Source organism: Protopterus annectens, chromosome 15.part0, assembly GCF_019279795.1.
Source record: "Protopterus annectens isolate FY-2018-M chromosome 15.part0, PAN1.0, whole genome shotgun sequence".
NCBI lineage: Eukaryota > Metazoa > Chordata > Ceratodontiformes > Protopteridae > Protopterus > Protopterus annectens.
Genome location: NC_056749.1, coordinates 757648286 through 757662127, shown reverse-complemented (window position 1 = coordinate 757662127; position 13842 = coordinate 757648286).

The window sequence follows — 13842 nt, the reverse complement described above, 5'->3', positions numbered from 1 at the left end:
TTTCTGCTTCAAGGGTAATTTTTTTATGGATATTCCACTCTAACTCTCTTCACTTAAAGGATTTCTAATCTCAGTATTTTAAGCTACAGTGATGTTTTCTTGGGGGAGTCCTTGGTAGGCAACTGCATTTGCTACTGCTAATGGAATAAAAGCAACCAATCAATAAAACATATTGCAGGATTAACACCCTTCTTTTTTATAGCCTGTGCCTTTTTATACTGTAAGAACATGGATCATCATGAGAAAAAGGATAACTTTGCTTTAATTAAATAAGACACACAAGTTTTTGACCTTTACAAGTTCAGAATAGGTGGCTATAGCCTTTGCAGACATTAGAAGACAAGTTTTACACATTTTGGTTCCTGCATGTGAAACCAATCTCTCCCAGAATGGCTATGTGGAAGTCATAGTCGGTGTCTCATGTTTCACAATCCTAAGACTTTCACATTACTGCAGTATTATTAAAGAATAACAAACTTGCTTACCATTCAATTGTTGTTTTCTTCCAAGTCCCGAAGAATTAATAGTTTAGCAGCCCTTTTCCAATCCACAGGTTCATAATACTGCATGTAGGCAAACCATGACTTTTACTGCTTTACTGCTTTTTCTACTGAAGCCACTGCCACCATTTGTGCCACAAGATACTTTTAGTGGGAAGGTAGGGAAGCAAGAAATGCCATTGTTTTGAGAATATGAAGTCTGTGGTGCTGGAATTGATTTCCCTATTTATAACAATGCAAATAATTTTAACTTTAAACTTCTTAATGCTTTAAACATAGTCATTGATGTTTACAACTGACTATCCTAGTTAAAACACATTGTCGAAAATAATATGTAACCTGGAAGAAAATAACTTCTGTTCATTAACACATATAGAAATATTGATCCAGAGCTCTTAGAGGACAAATAATAATAATAACAATGGTGCAGTTCTGTTCCTGACATTGCAGGCTTTTTCTCCAGATGTTTGAAGCTACAAAGTCCGTTGCAAAAGTAGCAAATGTATGTAATCACTGTAAGAAGCTAAAATCTCCTCTATCTTTGGAATCAAGCATCGCAATATGTCAAACAGACCACATCCATAAAATTCTTTAAAGCATATGCTAACAATTGGGTGGCTTAACTACAGTGGGCATAAATACAGGAGAGGAAAGGAGCATTCCTAATTTTGTTAGAATGATATTTGAGATATTGTAATCCTTAGCTAAGGTACATACAGTTTATTTCAAGTCATTTTATCTAACAGTGAACTGATATTTGGCCATATTTACTTCTTTTCATTGTTGCAATTACCATGAGATAGGTAGGTGTGTCTCTGTATTTTAAAATGACACTTAAATGAAAGAACCAAGAAATTATACAAACTTCTCAAACAATAATTAACATCACTGCTATTACATATACTATATTATAATATAATATAATAAATTATAATATAATATAATATCATATCATATCATATCATATAATAGCAATTTGCTGAACACTGTTCGTGCCCCTATAAAGCATGAGTATTTCATGACTACATAGCAGGATATAAAATCATTGAATCTGCATATCTGGTGGGGTATTTACTATCAAATGTAAATGAATAAACTACTCAGCATAATGTATGTATTTATCCTTTTTCATGTAGGTTATTCACATTGGACATGCATCCTTTTTTCAGGGAGAAACAGAAGTTGACATTTACATTAATAGGGGAAATTTGGTCATGGTATCATAAAACTTCTCCATTTAATTGGAGCAACAGCATCTTTTTCACCTAAATGAGCAACCACCATATATTTAACATCACACCTGAATAACAACACATTCAGGAGTGCAGCATCCCCTTTTACACTGCACTACAATTTAAGCAACCCAACTACCAGGTGTAGGAACAGAACCCATAACTTTTGGCACAAAGGGCAAGCGCACTAACTGCTGTGCCACAGATATTGCTCAAAAATGCACATGGAAAATCTGGTATGGTACAAAGAAAAAAGGCTGCAGTATAGAGAGAAGGGAGAATTAGACACTGAAACTGTAAAAAAGTAAAAGATGAAATGTTGCAGGAAAAAGAAGGCAGCAAAAGCTATAAGTAAGAAATAAAAGGAGGAATGTTACAGTGTGAGTAGGAGATACAGAACATAAGTAAGAATGTTACAGTGTGAGTAAGGGATACAGAACTGTATCTCCTACTCAAACTGTAACATTCATACTTATGTTCTGTATCTTCTACTCACACTGTAACATTCCTACTTATGTTCTGTATTTCCTACTCATACTGTAACATTCGTACTTATGTTCTGTATCTCCTACTCACACTGTAACATTCCTACGTATGTTCTGCATCTCCTACTCACACTGTAACATTCCTACTTATGTTCTGTGTTTCCTACTCACACTGTAATATTCCTACTTATGTTCTGTATCTCCGACTCACACTGTAACATTCCTACTTGTTCTGTATCTCCTACTCACACTGTAGCATTCCTACTTATGTTCTATATCTCCTACTCACACTGTAACATTCCTACTTATGTTCTGTATCTCCTACTCACACTGTAACATTCCTACTTATGTTCTGCATCTCCTACTCACACCGTAACATTCCTACTTATGTTCTGTATTTCCTACTCACACTTTACCATTCCTACTTATGTTCTGTATCTCCTACTCACACTGTAACATTCCTACTTATGTTCTGTATCTTCTACTCACACAGTAACAATCATACTTATGTTCTCTATCTCCTACTCACACTGTAACATTCCTACTTATGTTCTGTATCTCCTACTCACACTGTAACATTCCTAGTATGTTCTGTATCTCCTACTCACACTGTAACATTCCTACTTATGTTGTGTATCTTCTACTCACACTGTAACAATCATACTTATGTTCTGTATCTCCTACTCACACTGTAACATTCCTACTTATGTTCTGTATCTCCTACTCACACAGTAACATTCCTACTTATGTTCTGTATCTCCTCCTCAAACTGTAACAATCCTACTGTTCTGTACCTCCTACTCACACTGTAACATTTCTACTTATGTTCTGTATTTCCTACTCACACTGTAACATTCATACTTATGTTCTGTATCTCTGACGCACACTGTAACATTTCTACTTTTTCTGTATCTCCTACTCACACTGTAACATTCCTACTTATGTTCTGTATTTCCTACTTACACTTTACCATTTCTACTTAAGTTCTGTATCTCCTACTCACACTGTAGCATTCCTACTTATGTTCTGTATCTCCTACTCACACTGTAACATTCCTGCTTATGTTCTGTATTTCCTACTCATACTGTAACATTCCTACTTATGTTCTGTATCTCCTACTCACACTGTAACATTTCTACATATGTTCTGTATCTCCTACTCACACTGTAACATTCCTACTTATGTTCTGTATCTCCTACTCACACTGTAACATTCCTACTTATGTTCTGTATTTCCTATTCACACTGTAACATTCATACTTACATTCTATATCTCCTACTCACAATGTAACATTCCTACTTATGTTCTGTATTTCCTACTCACACTGTAACAGTCATACTTATGTTCTGTATCTTCTACTCACACTGTAACATTCCTACTTACGTTCTGTATCTCCTACTCACACTGTAACATTCCTACTTATGTTCTGTATCTCCTTCTCACACTGTAACATTCCTACATATGTTCTGTATCTCCTACTCACACTGTAGCATTCCTACTTATGTTCTGTATCTTCTACTCACACTTTAACATTCCTACTTATGTTCTGTATCTCCTACTCACACTGTAACATTAGTACTTATGTTCTGTATCTCCAACTCACACTGTAACATTGCTACTTATGTTCTGTATCTCCTACAAACACTGTAACATTCATACTTATGTTCTGTATCTCCTACTCACACTGTAACATTCCTACTTATGTTCTGTATTTCCTATTCACACTGTAACATTCATACTTTTATTCTGTATCTCCTACTCACACTGTAACATTCCTACTTATGTTCTGTATCTCCTACTCACACTGTAACATTCACACTTATATTCTGTATCTCCTGCTCACACTGCAACATTCATACTTATGTTCTGTATCTCCCACTCACACTGTAACATTCATACTTATGTTCTGTATCTCCTACTCACACTGTAACATTCCTACTTGTGTTTTGTATCTCCTACTCACACTGTAACATTCCTACTTATGTTTTGTATCTCCTACTCACACTGTAACATTCCTACTTATGTTTTGTATCTCCTACTCACACTGTAACATTCCTACTTATGTTCTGTATCTCCTACTCACACTGTAACATTCATACTTATGTTCTGTATTTCCTATTCACACTGTAACATTCATACTTATATTATGTATCTCCTGCTCACACTGCAACATTCATACTTATGTTCTGTATCTCCTACTCACACTGTAACATTCATACTTATGTTCTGTATCTCCAACTCACACTGTAACATTCATACTTATGTTCTGTATCTCCTACTCACACTGTAACATTCCTACTTATGTTCTGTATCTCCTACTCACACTGTAACATTCCTACTTATGTTCTGTATCTCCTACTCACACTGTAACATTCCTACTTATGTTCTGTATCTCCAACTCACACTGTAACATTCATACTTAGTAGGAGATACAGAACATAAGTATGAGTTAATGTTAGACTTATCATATGTAGCTGAAATCTTAAAAGAGACTAGTTCATGATGTAATAAAGGGCAAAGCTGGGAGACTAGCTAAAGTGAAGGAATTACTGAAAAAAGATAGTCAGTAGAAAAAAAGGAAGCATTTTATTAGCTGCATTTTGGAATAGGTGTGTACATTTTGACTTGGGTTCTGCACAGATGAAATGTATAGAAAATATAATTAAAATGGACAGTGACCATGGTAACATTATGAGATAGTGGTGAAGAGAATACTGATATATAAGTTACTTAGTATGATGATCGGAAGTTCTTCTGTCCTTATACCATCATTTTAGTATTGTGAGGAGAATATATTTAGGAAGGTTTATAACATAATAATAATAATAATAATAATAATAACAATAACAACAATAATAAGAGAAATGTTCTCTAAATGTGGGAAATAGTGACGAGTGCAGTCATTGTTTAAGTTGATGCTGGAATAAATCATTTTATTCTGGACCTCAGACCATCCCATTTTAAGTAAAGAACTAAAAGGAATCAATAGAAAGCTTTAGCTACTATATATCAATAATATCCAGTTTGATAAATAGGCCTTTAATGATACTGCATGTTTTGCTGAGCCAAATAACACTTTATATATAAGGAGTGCAGTGCTGATATTCTCAGTGGATTCAGAACTTAGTAGTCTTGATGAGTACAGGCTAGCAATCATGACTTATGTTTTTTGAATGATGCTAGAAATATGGCAAGTATGTTTTGATTGATTTTCTAACAGTGCCAAAATATTTAATAGTATGCACAACTTGTAAAATTGTGACAGAACTTTAATTTAAGTGACCAGGTCCATTTCAGTGAGTCATGATCATGTAAGCCACTTTCGTTAAATGTGTTCGACTCCATTTATTTATTTATTTACTTATTTATTTAATCAATCATATCACTTGTTTTATTGTGGTAGAGTTCTGATCAGTTGTGACCAATTTCATTTTCTGTACAGAGGCAGTATTCAAAACAGAAACATTCAGCCCGGAGACAATATACAAAAACAGTAATGATAACAAAAAAGATAGATACAATGAAAACCAAGTGTTAAGTAACATAAATTGTGAACTTTGTATGATGCAAAGACTGAGCACTCCTGAAGTTATACATAGATTCCTGTTGTGTGATGGCTAGTATATGATATCTTTGGCTACATGTTCAGCGCACCAAAGTCCAACAGAGATAGACGGCCCTGAAACAATTTTAGTATGATGTGACCTAATATTAGCAATAGTTATGAAGTGGCCAATGTTACAAAACAGTTACATTTTAAAAGAATAGTTCCTTCACCTGATCATTCATCTCTCTCAGCTTTGCTAAATATCTGCCTTCAAAGAGATATGATTTCAACATCTTTGATACTATTTTGAGAACGGTTTCAGACTAACTTAAAATGTCAGGTAGATGCAGGTTGCATACAAATGGTAGTTTTATTTTCTTGCATATGCTTAATTTCTAATCTTAATAAATTGTGTTTTATAGCTACGGTTCTAGGATGAATGGAAGGATTTTGTAAGTAAGAATTTCTTTTTCATTAGGAAAGGTTGAGAAGTTGTTGTGACTGCTCTTTGTGTGGTTAAGGACATTTTAATAAAGTAGTTCCAGCTTAGACATTGAATTGTAAAACAGGTAACCTAGCTTTAAATATCATCATTGATTTAGCCCTTTGAATTGAAGCAGATCTGTATTATGTCATACACTGCAGATGTATAAATGAAGTCGGCAGCACTTGATGGAATCTCAAGAGGTGGATTAATCACCTGGTGAAGTATATGAGCACAGAGTAACAGTTACACTGCAGGTTGCAAGGTATCACAGTGGGAGCTGAAGATTTCCATCAAAATACAAATATGTTAAGGTACATTTATTGTCGGGGAGTAAGGAATGTACAAGACTTTCTTCAGTCTACATCTGCAGATTATTAATGCCTCTTCTTTTATATCTGTATTAATATCTAATCATATAAGCTGGCCACTGTCATAGAATCAAGCAGCATGTCAAACTAATGTAGTCACTAATGAAAAATGTGTTTCAGTTAATGCTATGTCAATATGAAAAGCAGTCAACTTTTCTTCATTTTGAATAACTTGAAAAGTTTCCCCATCTACTCACCATACAATGCTTGAGGTGAACGTAGTTGTCCTGCTTCAGTCCCATGAAATATAGTGAATTAAATTTCATACTCAAGAAAAAAATCTGATCCTTGAGCCCAATGATGCAGTCTAAAGTCAGATATGGATATTTTGCTGCTTTGCTAGTTCTTGAAGGAAAACTACTGCCTGAGTAATTTAAAATATATTATATGAATAGCAGGAAGGAAGAAAAGTGTGAGAGAAGGTATGCATGTGTCCCTGACTATGACCTGAGAAAAATGTCCATAATATCGAACCAGTGTACTGATGTGCCTGATGAAACATGAATTTCTTGTGTCCTGAATTGCTGATGACTGTTGTGTGCACTGGGCTGCTGGAGAATAATCCTTGAATGACATTTCATATTAGTGGAGGCAAAGTTCTCAAGCCCTATCACTTCATGACAGTATTTTGAAAGAAGCAGAATAAACAAAGAAAAAAGTGAGTGTGTACTGCAAGAAGGAAGGCAACACACTAAACTGGGCATGACGATGTTATCTGGGGGATAAAGCAACAGTATGGCTTTACCTCAAAAGTTTTTCAGCAGTAGAAAGAAGATTGTTATGTTAAACTGGCAGTCAAAAAATCAATGAAAAGCAGCTGTAGATGTTGTACATAGATAAATCTGAGGCTGCTTGTTGAGTCAGTGACTTAGTGACTGTTACTAAGAAAAGGATAGCTGAACAGAACACCATTATTTAAATGTACCACCCTGACTGCAAATGAATAACTCGACAGACCACTGTTAACTAAATGCACCACATAACATGGACATACAGACATATTGCAGAGCTCAAGGGACCACTGCTAACTGAATATATCACACAACATGTTTATGCAATGCTTAAGGGACCACTGCTAACTGAATATACCACACGTTTATGCAATGCCTAAGGGACCAGTGCTAACTAAATACACCACACAACATGTTTATGCATTGCTTAAGGGACCAGTGCTAACTAAATACACCACACATGTTTATGCAATGCTTAAGGGACCAGTGCTAACTGAATATACCACACAGCATGTTTATGCAATGCTTAAGGGACCAGTGCTAACTGAATATACCACACAGCATGTTTATGCAATGCTTAAGGGACCACTGCTAACTGAATATACCACATGTTTATGCAATGCTTAAGGGACCAGTGCTAACTAAATACACCACACAAAAAGCCAAACGTAGACATCAGGAAATTAACAAGGAAAGGAGAGTAGTATTGTTGTGACTGAATTCATCCTCATGTTTGATGATAACCTTCATGTTGTGGACCTTACTTCCACAAATTCTTACCAAGATGGCACTGGCATATAGACTGTAACATATATAACATGTATCCTGGGGATATTTAGTTTAAAAAATTAAAAAAATACAGCTGTGTGCACAAACATTAAACAGTCCCCAGTCCTGGTGTATGCACTGGTGCCAGGACTGGAAACAATGGCAGCATAGACTCCTCAAGACAAGAAACATTCTACAACAGGTTTAGGCCAGATTCAGAGGGATGATGGCCACCTGTTGTAGAAGGAAGTAGTAGTTATCCACAAAAGACACAAAAACTGACATGCCGTAAAGATGTCAGACTGGACTACTGAGGATAAGGAAGAACTTATATGTTGTTACCATTACGTAGGAAGCACAGAATTTCATGATTGAATATATTCATCAAGATTAAGAGAAAAACATAGAGGAAAGAAAAATACTTGCACAAGAAAAACTGTCAAAAGCTTCAAATGCAAATTTTCATCCATTAATATGGCAGATCCATGGAAAAAATACATAGATAAAGAAATTTTGTGCTGCCTGCAAAAAGAAGTGACAAAGGAAGTGCAAAATAGAACAAATCTCAAAGATTTCTGAAAGTTAAATAAAGAAACATGGACATTGAAAAGAAAATGATATTTGATATGGTGCACTATTTATGCAAAAGAGAAACCCAAACTAATCAATACAAAAAAGCAGCTTCAAACATTTTTGCAGAGAAATACAAGCAAAAGGCACCCAGGTAATAGAACATTTCACAATACAAAAAAATAAGAAAACAAAGGGGTAATATAGAACAGAGGATTGGTAAGGCAGAAGATAAACAAAGAGAAAATAAAGTTATGGATTACCTGTGAAGGAGATGATTAAGTGTAGAAAATCTAACACAAATAATGTCACAGTGAGAGGGAACAACAATGAGTCTCCAAACAAAAGAAACACAGGTTGAGCAGGAGACATCTGAAGACTTGTTACATGATGGTGCTCCAGAACCTTCTGTAGGAAAGTAGTACAAATGTTAAGTCTGAATTGCACAGCAATGGAAGAAGCAGAAAACAGTGGCAATTCTAATGCAGCTAGTGTTGTGGAATGATGGGCCAATGAATTTCCATATGAAGGAGCTGCAGATCACATAGGATGCATCTGAAGAGGTATGGCACAGGAAGATGCTCTTGAAATTTCTTTAGACCATCCACAGGAAATGGAGAGCAAAGAAGTTGCTCTCAGTTTAGAAGAAAATGATCTAAGGGAAGAGTTGCTAGATTTAATAGAGATGGATATACATTGTAAGATCAATGAATGAAATAGTTTACAAAATGTTAGTCATGTTAGTATCATCACACAGATGATAGTATCATCACACAGATGAACAGAGACTGTCAAGAGAAATTAATGTGATAGAAAAGTAGTAAATAGGACATATGACTGTGCAGCTAAATTAATAACAAAGTGTTAACAGAAAAACAGAGTAATAAGAGAAAGGTAGGCAAGAAATAAAATGCCACCATGGAAGCATCATGTAATGAAAACTACAAAGAGGTTAACACAAGAAGTGTCACTGTTTGAAGAGGATAGAAGAGAGATTGAATACTATAGAACAGTGAAAAGATCAGCAAAAATATTTTGAAAAATAAATGTGGTAAAAGCAATGCACAGTATCAAAACATACCAGGGTACAATATTGCAAATAATAAAATAAAGATAGCAGCACAGGCAGAAAAACGTAGAAGATATGCACATAAACAAATAAGAAAAGAATAAACTAGGCAATTCATTGATGATCTAAAAAGTTTTCTAGAGAACTGGGAAACAAAGAAAAAGGAATAGAAAAGCAACTAAAAAAAGGAGAAATAGACACAATTTGGAGAAATACTCATGAAAACCCCATGGAACATTAACAAAGATGCTGAAATGGATAGAAAATTAAAAGAAACAGCAAGGAGTTCAAATAGAGGGGTATGGAAAGGCATGAAGTAATGGCCAGAAAAATTGAAGCAAAATTAAGAAAAGCTCCTAAATGAAAACCTCAGTCCTAGATGTAGTGCTTAACTTTTTGCTAAAAGTACTAACATCTTTATAGAAAGATTTAGCCTTGAGTAAGAATTACTTATATGCACATCCCAAGCAGACACCAACATGGTTAACAACAGGAAAAAACAATAATCCTCCTTAAGAATGAATCTGTAAGCCATCCTAAAACTATAGACCAATAACTTGCCTTCCAACAATGTACAAACTATATCCTGGAAGTGATGCAAGCAGAGTTTAAATTCATTTTGAAAAAAAACTCAGCCATGGCATTTGAACAAAATGTAACAAAAGAAAGTCATAATGAACACAAGATCATTTACTGTTAAATAAAGTCATAATAGAAAATTGTAAAAAGGGGAATAATCTACGTATGGTATGGAGAGATTACACAAAAAGTATTTAACAGTATTCCCCATTCATGGATAAAGTGGTGCTTACAGATGTGTGTGAGACATCCTACATTGATCAATTATATTACAATGACCATGAAACAGTGGCAAGCCATTTGCAGTTAAGCCATGATAAATGGCTTATATATTGAAAATCAAAATAATGTGTAAAGGCTACTGCACTGGGGATTGTGCAAACACTACATTGTTGAAGTAGTTCAGAAGCATTGTAAATATGAACCACAGAGTATTATAGAGAATTCTAAACTTTATATCATGTGGGATTACCTATTACCAATAGTTCAAATAACAGATGTGAAGAAAAACAGAAATAGCCCAGGAAAAAAAGACAAAAGGAGCATTGATCATTGAACTTGCTACATCCAACGATTGCAGTCTTACCTACAGAGACATAAAAGTCCTGAAATACCAGGATTTGCAGGCAGAAATGAGAGCAGTGTGGAAGAAGGATACCCAGACAGTTCCAATAGTAGGAGCAACAGGACTAATAAAAAGAATTTACAGTAGTAGTTAGATATACTACCTATAGATATAACTCTATGAATTATAGAAGTAGCCAGTTCTGAGCATGTTGCAGGTGTTGTGAAGAGCACTTTTGGCTAACATCAAATACTGAAACAATGCTACTTTCATGAACTTTAATCATACCCTGACTTAGGAATGGGGACTATTCCCATCATTGTATTAGAAACCCAAAAAACTTTCAATAATTAAACTGAGAAAGGCAAATTAAGAGCTGCAATGATAAGTATTAGGTAAGTGTAGCAAGCAGCATGTAACTACAGAACTCAACCGATCAGTTATAAGCAATGACATCATGGAGCATAGATATGCACAGATGACATGACCGATCTTTGGTAATTGTGTCACCGAGTATGCATGTGAACAGCTCAAGGAGCCCGAAGTAGTTAATTATACCAATTAGCATATTGACTAGACCACACACTATGCACAACTCTATTGGCACTAATACATAATATGCAAGCTGGTATGCATGTACATAGCTGGTGACTAGTACCATTATAATACCTGTCACAAGCAGAAGTTATGCATAATTTACTTCCATCTTGTCAGGTTTGATACTATGGTTAAGCCCAAAGGAACAAATACATAAAACAGGAGGCAACAGATCCTGACAGGTCCACCCCTGGCAGGCATTATTGCTATTGTTCTTCATCAAAACATAATTTTTTTTGTTTTTTCAGGCTTTAGTCTTGCAGCGTTTGAGTACTGAACATGCCTAGCATTGCACAGTTTTGTATTTTCTGCATGAAATGCAGCACAGTTTTGTGCATTAAAATGCTGTAGTTCAATGACAGTGTGGCAACTACTTATGGTCTGCAAGGCTGGCGTATCGCATTCATTTTAAAGGAGAACTCCAGCTTGATTAATATTATGGGTAATGCAAAAACGCAGTGATAATATTACTCATTCACGAGGAAAAAACAATTTGATAAAGAGTTATTCACTCTGTTATGATGTATCTTTGCATAACAAGGTAGCAGCTGTATCATAAAGCAGTACTCAGCAGTAGCTGCATTAAGATTTATTATCAAGGGTCCAGTCTACTTGAAAGTCAGTTTTAAGGTGAAGAACAGACCTGTGGGAAATCCCTCTGACAAGGGGATTGGAAGTTATGCAATATTATTTAGTAAGATTTGGTCCCAAACCACTGATTGGCTAAATTAGATTGGATAACTCCTGCATGGTATAATAATAGGCAATTGCACCTTTTACAGTTTCCATTTGTATAGTCTAAGTTACAAACAAAAGGTAAAAATATCAAGTAATGTGTATAGCTCGAAGAGCACATAATAGGTAACTGTACAACAAAACATATACATACACAACTCAGGAGACCAATAGTATGGAAATTTACCTCCCAGTGTTCACATGCACATCAAGAGGTGTAATAGATAGTATGTAAATATACCACAAAGTATGCACATATGCAGCTCTGGTAACTAGGGATACATATAGTGGTCAGGCTTCAAACCATCTACCAGATTGTGGCACTTGATTATAATGCCCTATACAGTTTGGGCCCACCCTATAAATGGCCTTTGGTACATGTTCCTTCTTTGGTAAGGACGTCTTACTCCACAACTACAGAATTGCTGGAAGTTCGAGAACCCATCTAATATTGCTTACCCTTCCTGCTTTCTGAGTGGGAGCCCCACCTTTGTAGATTGCTTTACCCCAGTGGTTCCAGGACAGTCCCTCTGAGCTGTCTTTCAGGAGTCAACAAGAGGCTTATGCATTTTCTCAGTCATATGACGGACCATGATTTTTCTGGAGTTAGCTTAAATGTGTAAATATATTTTCAGTTTTATTCTGTTTTGTAAAGCACTTTCAGATTCTTGTGAAAGCTACAGAATAAGCAATATTGTAATTGACTGACTCATTAATTCATCGATTGACTAATGTACTGATTGGACTTTATGACAAAGTGTGTAAATGCACAGATCATGGGATCAGTAATAGCAACTTCATCATACAACACACACACATGTGCAGCTGCAGTGGTAGGACAGTATAAATTTGCATGACAAGGCTTCTATTCGACCTTACCAGCCATCCAGTAAAACAGTTCACTGTACCTATTCAGGCATGTCCAAAGGGCAGTTTCAGGTGTACTCTCCAGTCCAACTGGTCAATCTGGGCATTTTGAGGCAACGTTACAACTGCCTCATGAACACAGACAGCCCCCTCCTCCTCCCACCAAACACTAATACATGCGAGAGATGCAGTTATACAGCCAAACTAGAGGCTAAGCTCTCTCAACCCAAGACTGGATCAGACAGTCAAGAGGAGAAGGGAAATACTTGCATCGCCACCAGTCTTACATAGACCCATTAAACCAGCACCGGCAAAAAACACACATAAATACATGGAAACATACTCGGAGGCTCTAAATAAAAATCTGCAAAACCAACAGAGACCTCCAAAGCAAACATCCAAGCAACCTCCACCCCCCCAACACAAACCATGAAACACATATTTCACAAAACCAGTGTGCCATGCAATCACAGCCCTTAAGGCAAAATAACATACCAAACATACTAGTAATAGGTGGCTCTATAGTCAGGCACACTGACGTCCCACTCAATAGGCTGAATAAGGAGAAGGTTACTGTTAGCTGCCTGTCGGGTGCCAGGATCCACCACATAACACAAGCACTCAGGTCACTCCAGAACAAGTACAAATATGACTCTGTCATGGTCCATGTTGGTGTGAATGACCTGAGCCGTACCTCCCTGGACTACATGAAAAGGGAAATGGAAAAGCTCTCTGATCACGT